Source organism: Ambystoma mexicanum, chromosome 5q (genome assembly GCF_040938575.1).
Source record: "Ambystoma mexicanum isolate Mex_15411 chromosome 5q, UKY_AmexF1_1, whole genome shotgun sequence".
Lineage (NCBI taxonomy): Eukaryota > Metazoa > Chordata > Amphibia > Caudata > Ambystomatidae > Ambystoma > Ambystoma mexicanum.
The window spans coordinates 529,344,151-529,361,973 of record NC_090933.1 but is presented as its reverse complement, the minus strand read 5'-3'; the positions used below and the strand labels follow the sequence as shown (position 1 = coordinate 529,361,973).

General features: G+C 50.6%; 24 non-coding genes across 24 annotated transcripts; 11 read left to right on the top strand and 13 right to left on the bottom strand.

Moving 5' to 3' along the window:
* Positions 1-97: 97 nt before the first annotated feature.
* TRNAR-CCU (transfer RNA arginine (anticodon CCU)) lies at positions 98-170 on the bottom strand. The gene has a single exon. It is a non-coding gene; the product is annotated as a tRNA-Arg (tRNA).
* Positions 171-864: 694 nt separating this feature from the next.
* Positions 865-937, top strand: TRNAA-AGC (transfer RNA alanine (anticodon AGC)). The gene has a single exon. It is a non-coding gene; the product is annotated as a tRNA-Ala (tRNA).
* A 600-nt stretch (positions 938-1,537) lies between these two features.
* On the bottom strand, positions 1,538-1,610 carry TRNAR-CCU (transfer RNA arginine (anticodon CCU)). Its single transcript has one exon. It is a non-coding gene; the product is annotated as a tRNA-Arg (tRNA).
* Positions 1,611-2,304: 694 nt separating this feature from the next.
* On the top strand, positions 2,305-2,377 carry TRNAA-AGC (transfer RNA alanine (anticodon AGC)). The gene has a single exon. It is a non-coding gene; the product is annotated as a tRNA-Ala (tRNA).
* Positions 2,378-2,976: 599 nt separating this feature from the next.
* Positions 2,977-3,049, bottom strand: TRNAR-CCU (transfer RNA arginine (anticodon CCU)). Its single transcript has one exon. It is a non-coding gene; the product is annotated as a tRNA-Arg (tRNA).
* A 694-nt stretch (positions 3,050-3,743) lies between these two features.
* On the top strand, positions 3,744-3,816 carry TRNAA-AGC (transfer RNA alanine (anticodon AGC)). Its single transcript has one exon. It is a non-coding gene; the product is annotated as a tRNA-Ala (tRNA).
* A 600-nt stretch (positions 3,817-4,416) lies between these two features.
* TRNAR-CCU (transfer RNA arginine (anticodon CCU)) lies at positions 4,417-4,489 on the bottom strand. Its single transcript has one exon. It is a non-coding gene; the product is annotated as a tRNA-Arg (tRNA).
* A 694-nt stretch (positions 4,490-5,183) lies between these two features.
* On the top strand, positions 5,184-5,256 carry TRNAA-AGC (transfer RNA alanine (anticodon AGC)). The gene has a single exon. It is a non-coding gene; the product is annotated as a tRNA-Ala (tRNA).
* A 590-nt stretch (positions 5,257-5,846) lies between these two features.
* TRNAR-CCU (transfer RNA arginine (anticodon CCU)) lies at positions 5,847-5,929 on the bottom strand. Its single transcript has one exon. It is a non-coding gene; the product is annotated as a tRNA-Arg (tRNA).
* Positions 5,930-6,623: 694 nt separating this feature from the next.
* Positions 6,624-6,696, top strand: TRNAA-AGC (transfer RNA alanine (anticodon AGC)). Its single transcript has one exon. It is a non-coding gene; the product is annotated as a tRNA-Ala (tRNA).
* Positions 6,697-7,296: 600 nt separating this feature from the next.
* On the bottom strand, positions 7,297-7,369 carry TRNAR-CCU (transfer RNA arginine (anticodon CCU)). Its single transcript has one exon. It is a non-coding gene; the product is annotated as a tRNA-Arg (tRNA).
* Positions 7,370-8,063: 694 nt separating this feature from the next.
* Positions 8,064-8,136, top strand: TRNAA-AGC (transfer RNA alanine (anticodon AGC)). The gene has a single exon. It is a non-coding gene; the product is annotated as a tRNA-Ala (tRNA).
* A 599-nt stretch (positions 8,137-8,735) lies between these two features.
* Positions 8,736-8,808, bottom strand: TRNAR-CCU (transfer RNA arginine (anticodon CCU)). The gene has a single exon. It is a non-coding gene; the product is annotated as a tRNA-Arg (tRNA).
* A 694-nt stretch (positions 8,809-9,502) lies between these two features.
* TRNAA-AGC (transfer RNA alanine (anticodon AGC)) lies at positions 9,503-9,575 on the top strand. The gene has a single exon. It is a non-coding gene; the product is annotated as a tRNA-Ala (tRNA).
* Positions 9,576-10,175: 600 nt separating this feature from the next.
* TRNAR-CCU (transfer RNA arginine (anticodon CCU)) lies at positions 10,176-10,248 on the bottom strand. The gene has a single exon. It is a non-coding gene; the product is annotated as a tRNA-Arg (tRNA).
* Positions 10,249-10,942: 694 nt separating this feature from the next.
* Positions 10,943-11,015, top strand: TRNAA-AGC (transfer RNA alanine (anticodon AGC)). The gene has a single exon. It is a non-coding gene; the product is annotated as a tRNA-Ala (tRNA).
* Positions 11,016-11,605: 590 nt separating this feature from the next.
* On the bottom strand, positions 11,606-11,688 carry TRNAR-CCU (transfer RNA arginine (anticodon CCU)). The gene has a single exon. It is a non-coding gene; the product is annotated as a tRNA-Arg (tRNA).
* A 1,364-nt stretch (positions 11,689-13,052) lies between these two features.
* TRNAR-CCU (transfer RNA arginine (anticodon CCU)) lies at positions 13,053-13,125 on the bottom strand. The gene has a single exon. It is a non-coding gene; the product is annotated as a tRNA-Arg (tRNA).
* Positions 13,126-13,819: 694 nt separating this feature from the next.
* On the top strand, positions 13,820-13,892 carry TRNAA-AGC (transfer RNA alanine (anticodon AGC)). Its single transcript has one exon. It is a non-coding gene; the product is annotated as a tRNA-Ala (tRNA).
* A 604-nt stretch (positions 13,893-14,496) lies between these two features.
* On the bottom strand, positions 14,497-14,569 carry TRNAR-CCU (transfer RNA arginine (anticodon CCU)). The gene has a single exon. It is a non-coding gene; the product is annotated as a tRNA-Arg (tRNA).
* A 694-nt stretch (positions 14,570-15,263) lies between these two features.
* TRNAA-AGC (transfer RNA alanine (anticodon AGC)) lies at positions 15,264-15,336 on the top strand. Its single transcript has one exon. It is a non-coding gene; the product is annotated as a tRNA-Ala (tRNA).
* A 600-nt stretch (positions 15,337-15,936) lies between these two features.
* On the bottom strand, positions 15,937-16,009 carry TRNAR-CCU (transfer RNA arginine (anticodon CCU)). Its single transcript has one exon. It is a non-coding gene; the product is annotated as a tRNA-Arg (tRNA).
* A 694-nt stretch (positions 16,010-16,703) lies between these two features.
* On the top strand, positions 16,704-16,776 carry TRNAA-AGC (transfer RNA alanine (anticodon AGC)). The gene has a single exon. It is a non-coding gene; the product is annotated as a tRNA-Ala (tRNA).
* Positions 16,777-17,376: 600 nt separating this feature from the next.
* On the bottom strand, positions 17,377-17,449 carry TRNAR-CCU (transfer RNA arginine (anticodon CCU)). Its single transcript has one exon. It is a non-coding gene; the product is annotated as a tRNA-Arg (tRNA).
* Between the last annotated feature and the right edge of the window lie 374 nt (positions 17,450-17,823).

The window sequence follows — 17,823 nt, the reverse complement described above, 5'->3', positions numbered from 1 at the left end:
TCACAGCGCCCAGCAAAGTACTAGCCTGCGCCCACCCCCTACTACCGCAAAAACCTTTTGCATGCTTTGGCAGAAGTGTGAACAAAATGCCACGAACCACCCCAGATGGAACTCGAACCCACAATCCCTGGCTTAGGAGGCCAGTGCCTTATCCATTAGGCCACTGGGGCAACTCGACAGAGAAAGGGAAAGTTCTTTCTTTTCCTCTTCTCTCACTGGAGTCACGGGTACTGGCCCACTGAAAAGGGCAAGTTGGCTCACGTCCAAAGCTGCAGTGTCCCAGCACACGCGGGCAAAAGGCACCTGCTTGCACTCGGCTGGACACTTCCGCTTTATGGGACACACGATGGAAAGTGGACTCAATTCCCAGACCTAACTCTTACCTGTTTGGTATTCTGACGCTCGATTGTAAAATATGGCCAGCTGGTAAAAATGACAAAGGGCACTCCAGCGCTGGTCCTTTGGCTGCAGGCGGCGTGTCAGCGGCCTAAAACAGCAAGAAATAGCGAGAGAAATAAAGTGAGAAGCAAGCACCTTTTCAATTGGGCTCTCGGGTCTATGGGACTGGCGTGCAGCCTCTTGATCACAAGCGCAGGTCCAGCGTGAAAGGGCGTGGCAGTGGAGTCACTCTGCTATTAATACCTGGTTGGCCAATCCTCGTTGCAATGGATGGCCATCTGCAGCTTTACTTGTAGCTCCACTGAAGGTATTTTGTTTTGGGCAAAGGGGTGAGATTGTGATTTCCTCTGCGGCAGATGAAGAGAAAGGGCTTTATGCACTACAGGTCCCTGGACAGCCAAGCAAGTGTGAGCCGGAGACTGTGCTTCAGCTCTGAAGCAGTGTATCGAGAGCCTTCGAGGAGGAGGGGAATTAGCTCAGATGGTAGAGCGCTCGCTTAGCATGCGAGAGGTAGCGGGATCGATGCCCGCATTCTCCAGCAAGACGCTTTTTCTTCATTTTCACTATTTTATTCAAAACTCGCCAATCGTCGCAAATAAAGTCATGTGCTCGCTTCTGTTTTTTTTACTATCATCCTAAAAGTCTTCCGTCCACTTTCTGCTATCCCAAAGAGTCATCCGCGCGAGGGCCGGCAACAGGCGTGATACTGTGCAACAGGCGCATTGCATGGCATTGGTGACATATTCAGGAAATTCCACTTTGATGCCACCCAGGGCTGTTAACCTTTTATTTCATTTCAATACGATGCTTCGAATAATTGGTTCAAAGTGCGCAGCCTTTGCTCTTTTATTTCGTTTTCATCGGAGCAGGTCGGAGCTGGCAGAAGAGTGAGCCCTGTCTGCAGGAGCTCTGATTCCAGAAAGCATATTTTCCCTGTCTTTCTTACCACTCATCTGTGTCTCTTCGCTGACATGAGGGGTTGCTACACTCTGCAGTCTCCCGGCATTTAAAGTCTGCTACCAGCAGAGCACGTTCTGGACTTCACAGCGCCCAGCAAAGTACTAGCCTGCGCCCACCCCCTACTACCGCAAAAACCTTTTGCATGCTTTGGCAGAAGTGTGAACAAAATGCCACGAACCACCCCAGATGGGACTCGAACCCACAATCCCTGGCTTAGGAGGCCAGTGCCTTATCCATTAGGCCACTGGGGCCACTCGACAGAGAAAGGGAAAGTTCTTTCTTTTCCTCTTCTCTCACTGGAGTCACGGGTACTGGCCCACTGAAAAGGGCAAGTTGGCTCACGTCCAAAGCTGCAGTGTCCCAGCACACGCGGGCAAAAGGCACCTGCTTGCACTCGGCTGGACACTTCCGCTTTATGGGACACACGATGGAAAGTGGACTCAATTCCCAGACCTAACTCTTACCTGTTTGGTATTCTGACGCTCGATTGTAAAATATGGCCAGCTGGTAAAAATGACAAAGGGCGCTCCAGCGCTGGTCCTTTGGCTGCAGGCGGCGTGTCAGCGGCCTAAAACAGCAAGAAATAGCGAGAGAAATAAAGTGAGAAGCAAGCACCTTTTCAATTGGGCTCTCGGGTCTATGGGACTGGCGTGCAGCCTCTTGATCACAAGCGCAGGTCCAGCGTGAAAGGGCGTGGCAGTGGAGTCACTCTGCTATTAATACCTGGTTGGCCAATCCTCATTGCAATGGATGGCCATCTGCAGCTTTACTTGTAGCTCCACTGAAGGTATTTTGTTTTGGGCAAAGGGGTGAGATTGTGATTTCCTCTGCCGCAGATGAAGAGAAAGGGCTTTATGCACTACAGGTCCCTGGACAGCCAAGCAAGTGTGAGCCGGAGACTGTGCTTCAGCTCTGAAGCAGTGTATCGAGAGCCTTCGAGGAGGAGGGGAATTAGCTCAGATGGTAGAGCGCTCGCTTAGCATGCGAGAGGTAGCGGGATCGATGCCCGCATTCTCCAGCAAGACGCTTTTACTTCATTTTCACTATTTTATTCAAAACTCGCCAATCGTCGCAAATAAAGTCATGTGCTCGCTTCTGTTTTTTTTACTATCATCCTAAAAGTCTTCCGTCCACTTTCTGCTATCCCAAAGAGTCATCCGCGCGAGGGCCGGCAACAGGCGTGATACTGTGCAACAGGCGCATTGCATGGCATTGGTGACATATTCAGGAAATTCCACTTTGATGCCACCCAGGGCTGTTAACCTTTTATTTCATTTCAATACGATGCTTCGAATAATTGGTTCAAAGTGCGCAGCCTTTGCTCTTTTATTTCGTTTTCATCGGAGCAGGTCGGAGCTGGCAGAAGAGTGAGCCCTGTCTGCAGGAGCTCTGATTCCAGAAAGCATATTTTCCCTGTCTTTCTTACCACTCATCTGTGTCTCTTCGCTGACATGAGGGGTTGCTACACTCTGCAGTCTCCCGCATTTAAAGTCTGCTACCAGCAGAGCACGTTCTGGACTTCACAGCGCCCAGCAAAGTACTAGCCTGCGCCCACCCCCTACTACCGCAAAAACCTTTTGCATGCTTTGGCAGAAGTGTGAACAAAATGCCACGAACCACCCCAGATGGGACTCGAACCCACAATCCCTGGCTTAGGAGGCCAGTGCCTTATCCATTAGGCCACTGGGGCCCCTCGACAGAGAAGGGGAAAGTTCTTTCTTTTCCTCTTCTCTCACTGGAGTCACAGGTACTGGCCCACTGAAAAGGGCAAGTTGGCTCACGTCCAAAGCTGCAGTGTCCCAGCACACGCGGGCAAAAGGCACCTGCCTGCTCTCGGCTGGACACTTCCGCTTTATGGGACACACGATGGAAAGTGGACTCAATTCCCAGACCTAACTCTTACCTGTTTGGTATTCTGACGCTCGATTGTAAAATATGGCCAGCTGGTAAAAATGACAAAGGGCACTCCAGCGCTGGTCCTTTGGCTGCAGGCGGCGTGTCAGCGGCCTAAAACAGCAAGAAATAGCGAGAGAAATAAAGTGAGAAGCAAGCACCTTTTCAATTGGGCTCTCGGGTCTATGGGACTGGTGTGCAGCCTCTTGATCACAAGCGCAGGTCCAGCGTGAAAGGGCGTGGGAGTGGAGTCACTCTGCTATTAATACCTGGTTGGCCAATCCTCGTTGCAATGGATGGCCATCTGCAGCTTTACTTGTAGCTCCACTGAAGGTATTTTGTTTTGGGCAAAGGGGTGAGATTGTGATTTCCTCTGCGGCAGATGAAGAGAAAGGGCTTTATGCACTACAGGTCCCTGGACAGCCAAGCAAGTGTGAGCCGGAGACTGTGCTTCAGCTCTGAAGCAGTGTATCGAGAGCCTTCGAGGAGGAGGGGAATTAGCTCAGATGGTAGAGCGCTCGCTTAGCATGCGAGAGGTAGCGGGATCGATGCCCGCATTCTCCAGCAAGACGCTTTTACTTCATTTTCACTATTTTATTCAAAACTCGCCAATCGTCGCAAATAAAGTCATGTGCTCGCTTCTGTTTTTTTTACTATCATCCTAAAAGTCTTCCGTCCACTTTCTGCTATCCCAAAGAGTCATCCGCGCGAGGGCCGGCAACAGGCGTGATACTGTGCAACAGGCGCATTGCATGGCATTGGTGACATATTCAGGAAATTCCACTTTGATGCCACCCAGGGCTGTTAACCTTTTATTTCATTTCAATACGATGCTTCGAATAATTGGTTCAAAGTGCGCAGCCTTTGCTCTTTTATTTCGTTTTCATCGGAGCAGGTCGGAGCTGGCAGAAGAGTGAGCCCTGTCTGCAGGAGCTCTGATTCCAGAAAGCATATTTTCCCTGTCTTTCTTACCACTCATCTGTGTCTCTTCGCTGACATGAGGGGTTGCTACACTCTGCAGTCTCCCGGCATTTAAAGTCTGCTACCAGCAGAGCACGTTCTGGACTTCACAGCGCCCAGCAAAGTACTAGCCTGCGCCCACCCCCTACTACCGCAAAAACCTTTTGCATGCTTTGGCAGAAGTGTGAACAAAATGCCACGAACCACCCCAGATGGGACTCGAACCCACAATCCCTGGCTTAGGAGGCCAGTGCCTTATCCATTAGGCCACTGGGGCCACTCGACAGAGAAGGGGAAAGTTCTTTCTTTTCCTCTTCTCTCACTGGAGTCACAGGTACTGGCCCACTGAAAAGGGCAAGTTGGCTCACGTCCAAAGCTGCAGTGTCCCAGCACACGCGGGCAAAAGGCACCTGCCTGCTCTCGGCTGGACACTTCCGCTTTATGGGACACACGATGAAAAGTGGACTCAATTCCCAGACCTAACTCTTACCTGTTTGGTATTCTGACGCTCGATTGTAAAATATGGCCAGCTGGTAAAAATGACAAAGGGCACTCCAGCGCTGGTCCTTTGGCTGCAGGCGGCGTGTCAGCGGCCTAAAACAGCAAGAAATAGCGAGAGAAATAAAGTGAGAAGCAAGCACCTTTTCAATTGGGCTCTCGGGTCTATGGGACTGGCGTGCAGCCTCTTGATCACAAGCGCAGGTCCAGCGTGAAAGGGCGTGGGAGTGGAGTCACTCTGCTATTAATACCTGGTTGGCCAATCCTCGTTGCAATGGATGGCCATCTGCAGCTTTACTTGTAGCTCCACTGAAGGTATTTTGTTTTGGGCAAAGGGGTGAGATTGTGATTTCCTCTGCGGCAGATGAAGAGAAAGGGCTTTATGCACTACAGGTCCCTGGACAGCCAAGCAAGTGTGAGCCGGAGACTGTGCTTCAGCTCTGAAGCAGTGTATCGAGAGCCTTCGAGGAGGAGGGGAATTAGCTCAGATGGTAGAGCGCTCGCTTAGCATGCGAGAGGTAGCGGGATCGATGCCCGCATTCTCCAGCAAGACGCTTTTACTTCATTTTCACTATTTTATTCAAAACTCGCCAATCGTCGCAAATAAAGTCATGTGCTCGCTTCTGTTTTTTTTACTATCATCCTAAAAGTCTTCCGTCCACTTTCTGCTATCCCAAAGAGTCATCCGCGCGAGGGCCGGCAACAGGCGTGATACTGTGCAACAGGCGCATTGCATGGCATTGGTGACATATTCAGGAAATTCCACTTTGATGCCACCCAGGGCTGTTAACCTTTTATTTCATTTCAATACGATGCTTCGAATAATTGGTTCAAAGTGCGCAGCCTTTGCTCTTTTATTTCGTTTTCATCGGAGCAGGTCGGAGCTGGCAGAAGAGTGAGCCCTGTCTGCAGGAGCTCTGATTCCAGAAAGCATATTTTCCCTGTCTTTCTTACCACTCATCTGTGTCTCTTCGCTGACATGAGGCGTTGCTACACTCTGCAGTCTCCCGGCATTTAAAGTCTGCTACCAGCAGAGCACGTTCTGGACTTCACAGCGCCCAGCAAAGTACTAGCCTGCGCCCACCCCCTACTACCGCAAAAACCTTTTGCATGCTTTGGCAGAAGTGTGAACAAAATGCCACGAACCAACCCAGATGGGACTCGAACCCACAATCCCTGGCTTAGGAGGCCAGTGCCTTATCCATTAGGCCACTGGGGCAACTCGACAGAGAAGGGGAAAGTTCTTTCTTTTCCTCTTCTCTCACTGGAGTCACGGGTACTGGCCCACTGAAAAGGGCAAGTTGGCTCACGTCCAAAGCTGCAGTGTCCCAGCACACGCGGGCAAGAGGCACCTGCTTGCACTCGGCTGGACACTTCCGCTTTATGGGACACACGATGGAAAGTGGACTCAATTCCCAGACCTAACTCTTACCTGTTTGGTATTCTGACGCTCGATTGTAAAATATGGCCAGCTGGTAAAAATGACAAAGGGCACTCCAGCGCTGGTCCTTTGGCTGCAGGCGGCGTGTCAGCGGCCTAAAACAGCAAGAAATAGCGAGAGAAATAAAGAGAGAAATAAGCACCTTTTCAATTGGGCTCTCGGGTCTATGGGACTGGCGTGCAGCCTCTTGATCACAAGCGCAGGTCCAGCGTGAAAGGGCGTGGCAGTGGAGTCACTCTGCTATTAATACCTGGTTGGCCAATCCTCGTTGCAATGGATGGCCATCTGCAGCTTTACTTGTAGCTCCACTGAAGGTATTTTGTTTTGGGCAAAGGGGTGAGATTGTGATTTCCTCTGCGGCAGATGAAGAGAAAGGGCTTTATGCACTACAGGTCCCTGGACAGCCAAGCAAGTGTGAGCCGGAGACTGTGCTTCAGCTCTGAAGCAGTGTATCGAGAGCCTTCGAGGAGGAGGGGAATTAGCTCAGATGGTAGAGCGCTCGCTTAGCATGCGAGAGGTAGCGGGATCGATGCCCGCATTCTCCAGCAAGACGCTTTTTCTTCATTTTCACTATTTTATTCAAAACTCGCCAATCGTCGCAAATAAAGTCATGTGCTCGCTTCTGTTTTTTTTACTATCATCCTAAAAGTCTTCCGTCCACTTTCTGCTATCCCAAAGAGTCATCCGCGCGAGGGCCGGCAACAGGCGTGATACTGTGCAACAGGCGCATTGCATGGCATTGGTGACATATTCAGGAAATTCCACTTTGATGCCACCCAGGGCTGTTAACCTTTTATTTCATTTCAATACGATGCTTCGAATAATTGGTTCAAAGTGCGCAGCCTTTGCTCTTTTATTTCGTTTTCATCGGAGCAGGTCGGAGCTGGCAGAAGAGTGAGCCCTGTCTGCAGGAGCTCTGATTCCAGAAAGCATATTTTCCCTGTCTTTCTTACCACTCATCTGTGTCTCTTCACTGACATGAGGGGTTGCTACACTCTGCAGTCTCCCGGCATTTAAAGTCTGCTACCAGCAGAGCACGTTCTGGACTTCACAGCGCCCAGCAAAGTACTAGCCTGCGCCCACCCCCTACTACCGCAAAAACCTTTTGCATGCTTTGGCAGAAGTGTGAACAAAATGCCACGAACCACCCCAGATGGGACTCGAACCCACAATCCCTGGCTTAGGAGGCCAGTGCCTTATCCATTAGGCCACTGGGGCCACTCGACAGAGAAGGGGAAAGTTCTTTCTTTTCCTCTTCTCTCACTGGAGTCACGGGTACTGGCCCACTGAAAAGGGCAAGTTGGCTCACGTCCAAAGCTGCAGTGTCCCAGCACACGCGGGCAAAAGGCACCTGCTTGCACTCGGCTGGACACTTCCGCTTTATGGGACACACGATGGAAAGTGGACTCAATTCCCAGACCTAACTCTTACCTGTTTGGTATTCTGACGCTCGATTGTAAAATATGGCCAGCTGGTAAAAATGACAAAGGGCGCTCCAGCGCTGGTCCTTTGGCTGCAGGCGGCGTGTCAGCGGCCTAAAACAGCAAGAAATAGCGAGAGAAATAAAGTGAGAAGCAAGCACCTTTTCAATTGGGCTCTCGGGTCTATGGGACTGGCGTGCAGCCTCTTGATCACAAGCGCAGGTCCAGCGTGAAAGGGCGTGGCAGTGGAGTCACTCTGCTATTAATACCTGGTTGGCCAATCCTCATTGCAATGGATGGCCATCTGCAGCTTTACTTGTAGCTCCACTGAAGGTATTTTGTTTTGGGCAAAGGGGTGAGATTGTGATTTCCCCTGCCGCAGATGAAGAGAAAGGGCTTTATGCACTACAGGTCCCTGGACAGCCAAGCAAGTGTGAGCCGGAGACTGTGCTTCAGCTCTGAAGCAGTGTATCGAGAGCCTTCGAGGAGGAGGGGAATTAGCTCAGATGGTAGAGCGCTCGCTTAGCATGCGAGAGGTAGCGGGATCGATGCCCGCATTCTCCAGCAAGACGCTTTTTCTTCATTTTCACTATTTTATTCAAAACTCGCCAATCGTCGCAAATAAAGTCATGTGCTCGCTTCTGTTTTTTTTACTATCATCCTAAAAGTCTTCCGTCCACTTTCTGCTATCCCAAAGAGTCACCCGCGCGAGGGCCGGCAACAGGCGTGATACTGTGCAATAGGCGCATTGCATGGCATTGGTGACATATTCAGGAAATTCCACTTTGATGCCACCCAGGGCTGTTAACCTTTTATTTCATTTCAATACGATGCTTCGAATAATTGGTTCAAAGTGCGCAGCCTTTGCTCTTTTATTTCGTTTTCATCGGAGCAGGTCGGAGCTGGCAGAAGAGTGAGCCCTGTCTGCAGGAGCTCTGATTCCAGAAAGCATATTTTCCCTGTCTTTCTTACCACTCATCTGTGTCTCTTCGCTGACATGAGGGGTTGCTACACTCTGCAGTCTCCCGCATTTAAAGTCTGCTACCAGCAGAGCACGTTCTGGACTTCACAGCGCCCAGCAAAGTACTAGCCTGCGCCCACCCCCTACTACCGCAAAAACCTTTTGCATGCTTTGGCAGAAGTGTGAACAAAATGCCACGAACCACCCCAGATGGAACTCGAACCCACAATCCCTGGCTTAGGAGGCCAGTGCCTTATCCATTAGGCCACTGGGGCAACTCGACAGAGAAGGGGAAAGTTCTTTCTTTTCCTCTTCTCTCACTGGAGTCACGGGTACTGGCCCACTGAAAAGGGCAAGTTGGCTCACGTCCAAAGCTGCAGTGTCCCAGCACACGCGGGCAAAAGGCACCTGCTTGCACTCGGCTGGACACTTCCGCTTTATGGGACACACGATGGAAAGTGGACTCAATTCCCAGACCTAACTCTTACCTGTTTGGTATTCTGACGCTCGATTGTAAAATATGGCCAGCTGGTAAAAATGACAAAGGGCACTCCAGCGCTGGTCCTTTGGCTGCAGGCGGCGTGTCAGCGGCCTAAAACAGCAAGAAATAGCGAGAGAAATAAAGTGAGAAGCAAGCACCTTTTCAATTGGGCTCTCGGGTCTATGGGACTGGCGTGCAGCCTCTTGATCACAAGCGCAGGTCCAGCGTGAAAGGGCGTGGCAGTGGAGTCACTCTGCTATTAATACCTGGTTGGCCAATCCTCGTTGCAATGGATGGCCATCTGCAGCTTTACTTGTAGCTCCACTGAAGGTATTTTGTTTTGGGCAAAGGGGTGAGATTGTGATTTCCTCTGCGGCAGATGAAGAGAAAGGGCTTTATGCACTACAGGTCCCTGGACAGCCAAGCAAGTGTGAGCCGGAGACTGTGCTTCAGCTCTGAAGCAGTGTATCGAGAGCCTTCGAGGAGGAGGGGAATTAGCTCAGATGGTAGAGCGCTCGCTTAGCATGCGAGAGGTAGCGGGATCGATGCCCGCATTCTCCAGCAAGACGCTTTTTCTTCATTTTCACTATTTTATTCAAAACTCGCCAATCGTCGCAAATAAAGTCATGTGCTCGCTTCTGTTTTTTTTACTATCATCCTAAAAGTCTTCCGTCCACTTTCTGCTATCCCAAAGAGTCATCCGCGCGAGGGCCGGCAACAGGCGTGATACTGTGCAACAGGCGCATTGCATGGCATTGGTGACATATTCAGGAAATTCCACTTTGATGCCACCCAGGGCTGTTAACCTTTTATTTCATTTCAATACGATGCTTCGAATAATTGGTTCAAAGTGCGCAGCCTTTGCTCTTTTATTTCGTTTTCATCGGAGCAGGTCGGAGCTGGCAGAAGAGTGAGCCCTGTCTGCAGGAGCTCTGATTCCAGAAAGCATATTTTCCCTGTCTTTCTTACCACTCATCTGTGTCTCTTCGCTGACATGAGGGGTTGCTACACTCTGCAGTCTCCCGGCATTTAAAGTCTGCTACCAGCAGAGCACGTTCTGGACTTCACAGCGCCCAGCAAAGTACTAGCCTGCGCCCACCCCCTACTACCGCAAAAACCTTTTGCATGCTTTGGCAGAAGTGTGAACAAAATGCCACGAACCACCCCAGATGGGACTCGAACCCACAATCCCTGGCTTAGGAGGCCAGTGCCTTATCCATTAGGCCACTGGGGCCACTCGACAGAGAAAGGGAAAGTTCTTTCTTTTCCTCTTCTCTCACTGGAGTCACGGGTACTGGCCCACTGAAAAGGGCAAGTTGGCTCACGTCCAAAGCTGCAGTGTCCCAGCACACGCGGGCAAAAGGCACCTGCTTGCACTCGGCTGGACACTTCCGCTTTATGGGACACACGATGGAAAGTGGACTCAATTCCCAGACCTAACTCTTACCTGTTTGGTATTCTGACGCTCGATTGTAAAATATGGCCAGCTGGTAAAAATGACAAAGGGCGCTCCAGCGCTGGTCCTTTGGCTGCAGGCGGCGTGTCAGCGGCCTAAAACAGCAAGAAATAGCGAGAGAAATAAAGTGAGAAGCAAGCACCTTTTCAATTGGGCTCTCGGGTCTATGGGACTGGCGTGCAGCCTCTTGATCACAAGCGCAGGTCCAGCGTGAAAGGGCGTGGCAGTGGAGTCACTCTGCTATTAATACCTGGTTGGCCAATCCTCATTGCAATGGATGGCCATCTGCAGCTTTACTTGTAGCTCCACTGAAGGTATTTTGTTTTGGGCAAAGGGGTGAGATTGTGATTTCCTCTGCCGCAGATGAAGAGAAAGGGCTTTATGCACTACAGGTCCCTGGACAGCCAAGCAAGTGTGAGCCGGAGACTGTGCTTCAGCTCTGAAGCAGTGTATCGAGAGCCTTCGAGGAGGAGGGGAATTAGCTCAGATGGTAGAGCGCTCGCTTAGCATGCGAGAGGTAGCGGGATCGATGCCCGCATTCTCCAGCAAGACGCTTTTACTTCATTTTCACTATTTTATTCAAAACTCGCCAATCGTCGCAAATAAAGTCATGTGCTCGCTTCTGTTTTTTTTACTATCATCCTAAAAGTCTTCCGTCCACTTTCTGCTATCCCAAAGAGTCATCCGCGCGAGGGCCGGCAACAGGCGTGATACTGTGCAACAGGCGCATTGCATGGCATTGGTGACATATTCAGGAAATTCCACTTTGATGCCACCCAGGGCTGTTAACCTTTTATTTCATTTCAATACGATGCTTCGAATAATTGGTTCAAAGTGCGCAGCCTTTGCTCTTTTATTTCGTTTTCATCGGAGCAGGTCGGAGCTGGCAGAAGAGTGAGCCCTGTCTGCAGGAGCTCTGATTCCAGAAAGCATATTTTCCCTGTCTTTCTTACCACTCATCTGTGTCTCTTCGCTGACATGAGGCGTTGCTACACTCTGCAGTCTCCCGGCATTTAAAGTCTGCTACCAGCAGAGCACGTTCTGGACTTCACAGCGCCCAGCAAAGTACTAGCCTGCGCCCACCCCCTACTACCGCAAAAACCTTTTGCATGCTTTGGCAGAAGTGTGAACAAAATGCCACGAACCAACCCAGATGGGACTCGAACCCACAATCCCTGGCTTAGGAGGCCAGTGCCTTATCCATTAGGCCACTGGGGCAACTCGACAGAGAAGGGGAAAGTTCTTTCTTTTCCTCTTCTCTCACTGGAGTCACGGGTACTGGCCCACTGAAAAGGGCAAGTTGGCTCACGTCCAAAGCTGCAGTGTCCCAGCACACGCGGGCAAGAGGCACCTGCTTGCACTCGGCTGGACACTTCCGCTTTATGGGACACACGATGGAAAGTGGACTCAATTCCCAGACCTAACTCTTACCTGTTTGGTATTCTGACGCTCGATTGTAAAATATGGCCAGCTGGTAAAAATGACAAAGGGCACTCCAGCGCTGGTCCTTTGGCTGCAGGCGGCGTGTCAGCGGCCTAAAACAGCAAGAAATAGCGAGAGAAATAAAGTGAGAAGCAAGCACCTTTTCAATTGGGCTCTCGGGTCTATGGGACTGGCGTGCAGCCTCTTGATCACAAGCGCAGGTCCAGCGTGAAAGGGCGTGGCAGTGGAGTCACTCTGCTATTAATACCTGGTTGGCCAATCCTCGTTGCAATGGATGGCCATCTGCAGCTTTACTTGTAGCTCCACTGAAGGTATTTTGTTTTGGGCAAAGGGGTGAGATTGTGATTTCCTCTGCGGCAGATGAAGAGAAAGGGCTTTATGCACTACAGGTCCCTGGACAGCCAAGCAAGTGTGAGCCGGAGACTGTGCTTCAGCTCTGAAGCAGTGTATCGAGAGCCTTCGAGGAGGAGGGGAATTAGCTCAGATGGTAGAGCGCTCTAGCATGCGAGAGGTAGCGGGATCGATGCCCGCATTCTCCAGCAAGACGCTTTTACTTCATTTTCACTATTTTATTCAAAACTCGCCAATCGTCGCAAATAAAGTCATGTGCTCGCTTCTGTTTTTTTTACTATCATCCTAAAAGTCTTCCGTCCACTTTCTGCTATCCCAAAGAGTCATCCGCGCGAGGGCCGGCAACAGGCGTGATACTGTGCAACAGGCGCATTGCATGGCATTGGTGACATATTCAGGAAATTCCACTTTGATGCCACCCAGGGCTGTTAACCTTTTATTTCATTTCAATACGATGCTTCGAATAATTGGTTCAAAGTGCGCAGCCTTTGCTCTTTTATTTCGTTTTCATCGGAGCAGGTCGGAGCTGGCAGAAGAGTGAGCCCTGTCTGCAGGAGCTCTGATTCCAGAAAGCATATTTTCCCTGTCTTTCTTACCACTCATCTGTGTCTCTTCGCTGACATGAGGCGTTGCTACACTCTGCAGTCTCCCGGCATTTAAAGTCTGCTACCAGCAGAGCACGTTCTGGACTTCACAGCGCCCAGCAAAGTACTAGCCTGCGCCCACCCCCTACTACCGCAAAAACCTTTTGCATGCTTTGGCAGAAGTGTGAACAAAATGCCACGAACCACCCCAGATGGGACTCGAACCCACAATCCCTGGCTTAGGAGGCCAGTGCCTTATCCATTAGGCCACTGGGGCCACTCGACAGAGAAGGGGAAAGTTCTTTCTTTTCCTCTTCTCTCACTGGAGTCACAGGTACTGGCCCACTGAAAAGGGCAAGTTGGCTCACGTCCAAAGCTGCAGTGTCCCAGCACACGCGGGCAAAAGGCACCTGCTTGCACTCGGCTGGACACTTCCGCTTTATGGGACACACGATGGAAAGTGGACTCAATTCCCAGACCTAACTCTTACCTGTTTGGTATTCTGACGCTCGATTGTAAAATATGGCCAGCTGGTAAAAATGACAAAGGGCACTCCAGCGCTGGTCCTTTGGCTGCAGGCGGCGTGTCAGCGGCCTAAAACAGCAAGAAATAGCGAGAGAAATAAAGTGAGAAGCAAGCACCTTTTCAATTGGGCTCTCGGGTCTATGGGACTGGCGTGCAGCCTCTTGATCACAAGCGCAGGTCCAGCGTGAAAGGGCGTGGCAGTGGAGTCACTCTGCTATTAATACCTGGTTGGCCAGTCCTCGTTGCAATGGATGGCCATCTGCAGCTTTACTTGTAGCTCCACTGAAGGTATTTTGTTTTGGGCAAAGGGGTGAGATTGTGATTTCCCCTGCCGCAGATGAAGAGAAAGGGCTTTATGCACTACAGGTCCCTGGACAGCCAAGCAAGTGTGAGCCGGAGACTGTGCTTCAGCTCTGAAGCAGTGTATCGAGAGCCTTCGAGGAGGAGGGGAATTAGCTCAGATGGTAGAGCGCTCGCTTAGCATGCGAGAGGTAGCGGGATCGATGCCCGCATTCTCCAGCAAGACGCTTTTTCTTCATTTTCACTATTTTATTCAAAACTCGCCAATCGTCGCAAATAAAGTCATGTGCTCGCTTCGCTTCTGTTTTTTTTACTATCATCCTAAAAGTCTTCCGTCCACTTTCTGCTATCCCAAAGAGTCACCGGCGCGAGGGCCGGCAACAGGCGTGATACTGTGCAACAGGCGCATTGCATGGCATTGGTGACATATTCAGGAAATTCCACTTTGATGCCACCCAGGGCTGTTAACCTTTTATTTCATTTCAATACGATGCTTCGAATAATTGGTTCAAAGTGCGCAGCCTTTGCTCTTTTATTTCGTTTTCATCGGAGCAGGTCGGAGCTGGCAGAAGAGTGAGCCCTGTCTGCAGGAGCTCTGATTCCAGAAAGCATATTTTCCCTGTCTTTCTTACCACTCATCTGTGTCTCTTCGCTGACATGAGGGGTTGCTACACTCTGCAGTCTCCCGCATTTAAAGTCTGCTACCAGCAGAGCACGTTCTGGACTTCACAGCGCCCAGCAAAGTACTAGCCTGCGCCCACCCCCTACTACCGCAAAAACCTTTTGCATGCTTTGGCAGAAGTGTGAACAAAATGCCACGAACCACCCCAGATGGGACTCGAACCCACAATCCCTGGCTTAGGAGGCCAGTGCCTTATCCATTAGGCCACTGGGGCAACTCAACAGAGAAGGGGAAAGTTCTTTCTTTTCCTCTTCTCTCACTGGAGTCACGGGTACTGGCCCACTGAAAAGGGCAAGTTGGCTCACGTCCAAAGCTGCAGTGTCCCAGCACACGCGGGCAAAAGGCACCTGCTTGCACTCGGCTGGACACTTCTGCTTTATGGGACACACGATGGAAAGTGGACTCAATTCCCAGACCTAACTCTTACCTGTTTGGTATTCTGACGCTCGATTGTAAAATATGGCCAGCTGGTAAAAATGACAAAGGGCACTCCAGCGCTGGTCCTTTGGCTGCAGGCGGCGTGTCAGCGGCCTAAAACAGCAAGAAATAGCGAGAGAAATAAAGTGAGAAGCAAGCACCTTTTCAATTGGGCTCTCGGGTCTATGGGACTGGCGTGCAGCCTCTTGATCACAAGCGCAGGTCCAGCGTGAAAGGGCGTGGCAGTGGAGTCACTCTGCTATTAATACCTGGTTGGCCAATCCTCGTTGCAATGGATGGCCATCTGCAGCTTTACTTGTAGCTCCACTGAAGGTATTTTGTTTTGGGCAAAGGGGTGAGATTGTGATTTCCTCTGCGGCAGATGAAGAGAAAGGGCTTTATGCACTACAGGTCCCTGGACAGCCAAGCAAGTGTGAGCCGGAGACTGTGCTTCAGCTCTGAAGCAGTGTATCGAGAGCCTTCGAGGAGGAGGGGAATTAGCTCAGATGGTAGAGCGCTCGCTTAGCATGCGAGAGGTAGCGGGATCGATGCCCGCATTCTCCAGCAAGACGCTTTTTCTTCATTTTCACTATTTTATTCAAAACTCGCCAATCGTCGCAAATAAAGTCATGTGCTCGCTTCTGTTTTTTTTACTATCATCCTAAAAGTCTTCCGTCCACTTTCTGCTATCCCAAAGAGTCATCCGCGCGAGGGCCGGCAACAGGCGTGATACTGTGCAACAGGCGCATTGCATGGCATTGGTGACATATTCAGGAAATTCCACTTTGATGCCACCCAGGGCTGTTAACCTTTTATTTCATTTCAATACGATGCTTCGAATAATTGGTTCAAAGTGCGCAGCCTTTGCTCTTTTATTTCGTTTTCATCGGAGCAGGTCGGAGCTGGCAGAAGAGTGAGCCCTGTCTGCAGGAGCTCTGATTCCAGAAAGCATATTTTCCCTGTCTTTCTTACCACTCATCTGTGTCTCTTCGCTGACATGAGGGGTTGCTACACTCTGCAGTCTCCCGGCATTTAAAGTCTGCTACCAGCAGAGCACGTTCTGGACTTCACAGCGCCCAGCAAAGTACTAGCCTGCGCCCACCCCCTACTACCGCAAAAACCTTTTGCATGCTTTGGCAGAAGTGTGAACAAAATGCCACGAACCACCCCAGATGGGACTCGAACCCACAATCCCTGGCTTAGGAGGCCAGTGCCTTATCCATTAGGCCACTGGGGCCACTCGACAGAGAAGGGGAAAGTTCTTTCTTTTCCTCTTCTCTCACTGGAGTCACAGGTACTGGCCCACTGAAAAGGGCAAGTTGGCTCACGTCCAAAGCTGCAGTGTCCCAGCACACGCGGGCAAAAGGCACCTGCCTGCTCTCGGCTGGACACTTCCGCTTTATGGGACACACAATGGAAAGTGGACTCAATTCCCAGACCTAACTCTTACCTGTTTGGTATTCTGACGCTCGATTGTAAAATATGGCCAGCTGGTAAAAATGACAAAGGGCACTCCAGCGCTGGTCCTTTGGCTGCAGGCGGCGTGTCAGCGGCCTAAAACAGCAAGAAATAGCGAGAGAAATAAAGTGAGAAGCAAGCACCTTTTCAATTGGGCTCTCGGGTCTATGGGACTGGTGTGCAGCCTCTTGATCACAAGCGCAGGTCCAGCGTGAAAGGGCGTGGGAGTGGAGTCACTCTGCTATTAATACCTGGTTGGCCAATCCTCGTTGCAATGGATGGCCATCTGCAGCTTTACTTGTAGCTCCACTGAAGGTATTTTGTTTTGGGCAAAGGGGTGAGATTGTGATTTCCTCTGCGGCAGATGAAGAGAAAGGGCTTTATGCACTACAGGTCCCTGGACAGCCAAGCAAGTGTGAGCCGGAGACTGTGCTTCAGCTCTGAAGCAGTGTATCGAGAGCCTTCGAGGAGGAGGGGAATTAGCTCAGATGGTAGAGCGCTCGCTTAGCATGCGAGAGGTAGCGGGATCGATGCCCGCATTCTCCAGCAAGACGCTTTTACTTCATTTTCACTATTTTATTCAAAACTCGCCAATCGTCGCAAATAAAGTCATGTGCTCGCTTCTGTTTTTTTTACTATCATCCTAAAAGTCTTCCGTCCACTTTCTGCTATCCCAAAGAGTCATCCGCGCGAGGGCCGGCAACAGGCGTGATACTGTGCAACAGGCGCATTGCATGGCATTGGTGACATATTCAGGAAATTCCACTTTGATGCCACCCAGGGCTGTTAACCTTTTATTTCATTTCAATACGATGCTTCGAATAATTGGTTCAAAGTGCGCAGCCTTTGCTCTTTTATTTCGTTTTCATCGGAGCAGGTCGGAGCTGGCAGAAGAGTGAGCCCTGTCTGCAGGAGCTCTGATTCCAGAAAGCATATTTTCCCTGTCTTTCTTACCACTCATCTGTGTCTCTTCGCTGACATGAGGGGTTGCTACACTCTGCAGTCTCCCGGCATTTAAAGTCTGCTACCAGCAGAGCACGTTCTGGACTTCACAGCGCCCAGCAAAGTACTAGCCTGCGCCCACCCCCTACTACCGCAAAAACCTTTTGCATGCTTTGGCAGAAGTGTGAACAAAATGCCACGAACCACCCCAGATGGGACTCGAACCCACAATCCCTGGCTTAGGAGGCCAGTGCCTTATCCATTAGGCCACTGGGGCCACTCGACAGAGAAGGGGAAAGTTCTTTCTTTTCCTCTTCTCTCACTGGAGTCACAGGTACTGGCCCACTGAAAAGGGCAAGTTGGCTCACGTCCAAAGCTGCAGTGTCCCAGCACACGCGGGCAAAAGGCACCTGCTTGCACTCGGCTGGACACTTCCGCTTTATGGGACACACGATGGAAAGTGGACTCAATTCCCAGACCTAACTCTTACCTGTTTGGTATTCTGACGCTCGATTGTAAAATATGGCCAGCTGGTAAAAATGACAAAGGGCACTCCAGCGCTGGTCCTTTGGCTGCAGGCGGCGTGTCAGCGGCCTAAAACAGCAAGAAATAGCGAGAGAAATAAAGTGAGAAGCAAGCACCTTTTCAATT